Consider the following 6,073-nt stretch of genomic DNA (forward strand, 5'->3'; position numbering starts at 1 on the left):
GCTACAAGCTGTCTTCTTCCCATTTGAGACACCAAAAGATGATGACATTTCCAGTATACTGTGCGGACAGTCAAAATGCAATCATCAAACATGTTACTGTTTCCCAAAAACTTCCTTCTCACAGATACTGGTCTCTTCCTGAGGGCTGGTCCCACTGCAATTTGGATACTCTGCTGTGTTTGCCAAAGTGCTTGACCTTTGCTTCATCTTATCGGGGTACTTGGCCCAGTACCAACAGATGAGTTGCTAGATATCAGGATAAAGCATATATACGTATACTCGCCACAAGATGGGGGCATAACTGGGTGACAGCACTTCAGGCAGATCAAGTCTATTCAATATTTTAGTAAGGGCTTGAAAGAGGGAATGGAAGCTATGTTTCTAAAATTGGCAGATGACACCAAACTGGCCAAAACTGCTAGCAGGTGGAAGAAGGAATTCAGAATCGTCTTATATTGATCCATACAAGAAATAATCTACGATCAAGGAGGTGAACTTTAATAACAAAAAGCAAAAAATACTACATATTGGAATTTGAAATCAAGTGTATGAATTCAAAATAGCCAAAATAATCAGAAAGTGGTCACATGCGGATAGCAAATCAAAGCTAAAAGTCTATCAGGAGCAACATGCTGCTGCAGAGGAAGTAAATCTGACTCTAGGCCATTAAAAGTGGCATTGCATATAAAACCTGGAAGCAATCATTTCACTTTACTTGGCACAGGCAAAGCCACTGACGGAGTACGTGACGGCGGAGTTCATTTTGGGACTCTGCAGTTCAACAAAGACATGGACGAACGCGACATAGTCTAGAAGAGAGTAGGAGGAATGACCAGAGGTTTATGAAACATGACCTAGGTGGGAATGTAAACAGAAATTGTTTAGCTGTTCTGCAATAACTGTCCTTACGCAGCTTCCGCATTTCAGTTGGAAACTATGAACAGTTCTGTTGATGCAATACCTACATATTTCAAGATCACTGTCTACAGTATACCTAATAACTGAATGGGATTGATTCTGTCCACATGCAAAGCCCTGAAAACTCGCCCTTATAGTCAAGTGTTGTGAATGAGCTGATTTTTTATTCCTTCAACTTTCAGTAGTAGTAAGCACAAACCTAAGTACAACACCAAGGCTGGCCACACAACCTAAGTTCAAAGTCCATGATTGCTTACTCATACAACACATTAGTGACTGGTATTTCATAACACAGTGTAATATGTAATCTTATATAGCTTATTTACGATCATGCAGTTTTATTGTACAACGGCTAAGTTTCTAATCTCAGAAGCCTTTGCAACAAGCAAAGTTGAGTCAACTTGCGAACTTCTGATAAGGTAAAATGTACAAATTATTTGCAAAAAGGACGATAAATGCATGATGGCAAAACTCATATTCACTACTCACTAATCATTGCCCTTATGGAAGCTGGTAGTTCACGTTACGGCTTTTTGAGGATTGTCTTAAAGAAAATAAAGCCAAGGTTGTGTGATTGTGTGAATATGTATGTTTGACGCCCGTCTTTGCTTTGTATTGCTTAGCTTGCAGAAGTTTGCTGAGCAGTTCTGCTTGTAATATTTTACGTAACTACATGTATTCAAACATTCCTAAGAGCAACTGTCATTTGCAGGTGCAGAGGGTATTCTGGTTCGTCGCTAAACTCACGTTCTGCATTTCTAGAAAGATGCACTTGCACATACTCCTAGGCCACAAAAGGAGATATTTACTGAGCTGCCCAGGGACATGTGAGGGTAAGGTCGAGGCAGACACTAATTCCTGACTGCAAGAATTTAATGCATGTAACTATTTTAAGTAAATGTCACATGCTCGGGTTCACCATGAAGATCACTTTGCAGTAACTTTCTCTTGTTTCTTCAGCCTGACTTCCAACTTACGTTAGGCAGAACAGTCGCAATACTGCATTTCCTCTGTTATTAAACAGAACTGACCTCAGGGGTTGCGATCCCAAGGAACACTTTGAAATAGTAGTTTTGGAATATGCCATGTCCCACGTAAAAGGGAGTTCTGTGTTGTGAGAGCAAACAGGAATTGTGCTGTGATGAAGCAATGAGAAAACTGCTTTCTGCTTGTGTCTCTCCCTCTGCCCCCCTGCCAAATTCTGTATGCTGCCCCAGGTTCTTTGTGTCTGCCTGTCAAAGCCCTGAATATGTATTTTTGCCTCCTGAACAGTATGTCTTAACGCATCTTCCACAGGATACAGACAGCATAGTAACTTAGTTTACCAGTCCTATTTTGCCTGCCCAGGTTCCCATCCCTTTTCCCCACATACACACGTACATACACTTCACGGAGATTCCTGTATGGGTTGGAAACAGATTGGATTTAAGAGCCCATAAGCGTTGCAGAACTGGAATCATACCTAAGTTACAGACCTGTGAGGTCCTGCTTTACGTAACAGATTCAGGTCCAATTTCATGGCCAGCTTAAGCTATCACTAGCTGGCACTGCTGCTGAAAGAGGTATCCAGCTGCTTTGCCTGTCCTTGATTGACCCTGTCTATTGTGCCAGTAGAAGTTTCTGGCACTGGTTCACTCAAAGAAGCCATGCTTCTCACTACACCCTCCCGCTGATTCTTCCAAAATGAATTTTTTATTTGTATTCATTTTTTCCCCACACCCAATGCTATAAAGAATTGCACAGTGAGCTGACATTATACAAAAAGTCACAAACCTGCTCTCAACTCCCAGTCCTTCAGTTTACTCCAGGTCTGTGCTTAGCTTCATGTGCCAGGGACAGTTTACTGACATTTATGTGTCTATTTAAGATAAGGGCAACAATTCTTAACTCAAAGGAGGAAATACTTAACAAGAGCAGCTCTGTTTCAGCTCCATAGAAACTTAATTAAAGTTTCTCACACAATATGAGCAAGAAAAAAAACAGCATGAAATAAAATCTCTTGCAGCCCCATTTTTGCCTCTGATGTCAAGAAGCAGTAAGGTAGAAAGGATTCTTGTCACTGAAAAGCCAATAAGTTTAAAAAACACACTTTGGATGATAAACTTTTTGGAAGGGTTTGAACGAGGGCTGCCTTGTGTTTTGCAGCACAGTAGATATGTGCGTAACCTGAACACAAACCACCCCCGCTTTGCCTGTCACTGCTGGTAAGGACAGGCCGCCGAACAGAAATGAAAGAGGGGATGGGGCAGGCGCCCCTGCTCCTACAGTCCTGTGGGCTCCCCTGGGGGAGTCCGAGATCCTTTTGTAGGTTTGATCTCACGAGGAAGCAGGCTTCAGGCCCTCAGGAGGCCTGTGTCACTGCTGGCACAGCACCCAGGGCTGGCAGGGGAGGGTGGATGCGCCAGCCCCGTGGCAGCGATCCTCCTCCAGCCCGCGAGAAGCTGAGGGTGGCGTCTAAGTGGTCCAGCGCTGATCCTGTTCTTCCTTAGCAGTTACATCAATACAGCCTGAACGATTTCTGGGAGTGGGTCAGGGTACGAACAGAGCAGCTGGCTTTCAAAACTGGCTATAAGTGAGTACGGACTGAGGTTTCAACCTTTTTTGGATTTACAGGCCCACCAAAATCCTATGAAGGTGTAACAAGTCTAAGCCTTTGCACAACAGGTTTACAGCCAAATACTTTAGTTATTGCTATGCCAGCAGTGAACCCAGTTCACTGGTGCTATATGAAATATAAGAAAATTCGCTTGATTTTATATTGTAGCTCCTGATTAATCCACTTAAGTGTGAAATAGTAAATCTGCCTTAATACCTAGCTGCATTATTTGCAGCAGACCATGTAACCAGCAACTTAATCATCACCTATGCCTGCAGATCATCTCTCCCAGCCTAAATGTATGGTTGTGAGACTTGATGATTTTGAGATATTTCAATGGCGAGTATTATTCAAAACTCACTTATAAATAGGAATACAATAGTTTTATTTTTGCTTTACTCAGCATATCTTTGGCTACCAAAGGAACATACTAAACTAGCTGCCCTATTCAGTCATCTGTAGGAACACAGCGGAATGTATTGTGTAAAAAATAGCCTGCTTTTAAACAGGGATATGCTTGCCTCATCTAAGATGGACTCTGTCTCTCTGCCCACTTAAAAGGGTCCTTAAAAGTCTTAAATGTTTTTAAAATAGTATAAACCTTATAATTAGATTTAAGCCGAACCTTGTCTCATGATGGTGGAATCACAAAAATAGCATTTAGGAAAAAAAAAATATTTTTGGTCATATAGCATGGTTCTTTCTGGTGTATCAGAAATGTCTTGCATCTCTCTGGTGTTAAATATTAATTTGGGTCACTCTCCCTGTCAAAGTTAGTAAATGCAAATCTCTTTTCCAACAGCAGATATCAAGCAAGGTGTAAGGACTGTTATTTCTGAGCCTACCAAGGAAAAAAAAAAAAGCAAAAAACCTCCGAGTTCCCTCAGACATCCATCATCTTGTGCTTCTCAACACTTGGTCCTTCAGTTATTCTAAATGCTAAAAGACATCAAACTCTCAAAAAGGTAATTCCTGATCTGCAGAAGCAAGGTGGAACAACAGATACAGAACACACTCCCATGGCAAACACAGAAGCCGGCAAATAAGAGCAGCTCTAATGGAAGCGGCCAAACACACAGATGAGATTAGTAATAAGGATTTTGGCTTTTTTTTTGCATTTCTGGCTTTGCTGGTTTTCTCCTGCACGGGTTTTTACATGTTTCTGTTTTTCATCAAGTTCAAGATGAAGAACATGCTACAGGACAGCCTATCTGAAAAACACCATACCCTGATGTGATAAAGTAAGAGCTGCTCTAATGAGTTTCAGTTATCCAAATTGGTGGTGTTCCTGTTTAATAATGAGTGGTTTTGCCAATGGCAAGGACACCGAGATAATTATAAGGAGGACTTTTCTGAGGGAGATGTGTATGTGGACTTATGTAGTTCAACTGTTATTTTGTCCAGATATCTTCTCCCTTTCCATGCATTCAGCATTCAACTGGTGTAACTAACATAGTTTAATTTACATAAAATTCTAGTTGCATTTAATGGAGTGGGAATGGGTTCATCACATAGCTGAAGAGACATTGTTGACAATGTATCCAAGCTGGTTTTCTAGTATGATACAGCCCAGACACACGTTCAAGTTAAGAATGTGTAGATACTATGAAGCAGAAATATTACGTCTCAGTTCAAGATTCGCAGTCAAGAGTTGAATAGTCCCCCAGGTACTAAATTACACACACATACACCCATTTTATGGAAATAGATTTTGCAGACTTACTTTTCAACAACTTCTGTGTAACACAAGATATTACATATAATATGTATGATGAGACAAATGCTATTTGAACAGCAGTTCTTCAATCGCAGGATAGTTGTAAAACACGCTTTGGCTGAAGGAGGCTGTATTTGAAAGGTGAATTATGAGAAAGCATAAGTGACGAGTTTTTTGTTTCAGTTTGCAGTAAACGATGCCCTGTGACTACAGCCAGGTCTATGGAGGGCCAGGTAAGTTTTAATGACGTCGGTTGTTCTAGACTTTACCCTGCACGGGGCAGAAGCAGGCTGGGCACCGGATTGCTACACATCTGCGCGCGCAGCCCTCCACTGAGGGGAGGGGAGGCGAGGCGAGGCGAGGCGACGCGCGGGCTAAGCGGGCGGCCGGCACGCAGCGGGAAGGTGCCAAGGGGCCCGGCTCGGCCGCCCCCACCGCGGAGGGCTCTTACCCGGCTGCTCCGCGACCTCCTTTCCGCCGCGGAGGCCGCGCTCCCGCAGATGGACGGGCCGGGCCGGGTCCGCGGTACGCAGCCGGTGCCGCGGGGAGCCCGCCCGGCCCGGCCCGGCCCGGCGCTGCCAGCGGCGCCGCTCCCGCCCCTCGGGGCCGGCCGGTACCAACCCGCCCCCGCGCGCTGCGGAGCGGCGGGGCCGCCCTCGCTGCTGTCACCGCCCCCGCGGCGCTGTGTGGAGCGCCCCGCGCGCACAAGCCCAATTATAGCCGTGCGCGGGGCTCGCGCGCCGCCGGGCCAATCAGGCGAAGGGCCTCTCCCCCCTCCCCCCGCGCGAGCCCCAGCTGTCTCGTGACTGCGCGCGCCCCCCCCCCGCCCAGCGCCGGCCGGG

This window comes from Nipponia nippon, unplaced genomic scaffold, assembly GCF_047370975.1.
Source record: "Nipponia nippon isolate SJK-2023a ecotype South Korea unplaced genomic scaffold, ASM4737097v1 scaffold_5, whole genome shotgun sequence".
In the NCBI taxonomy this organism is placed as follows: domain Eukaryota; kingdom Metazoa; phylum Chordata; class Aves; order Pelecaniformes; family Threskiornithidae; genus Nipponia; species Nipponia nippon.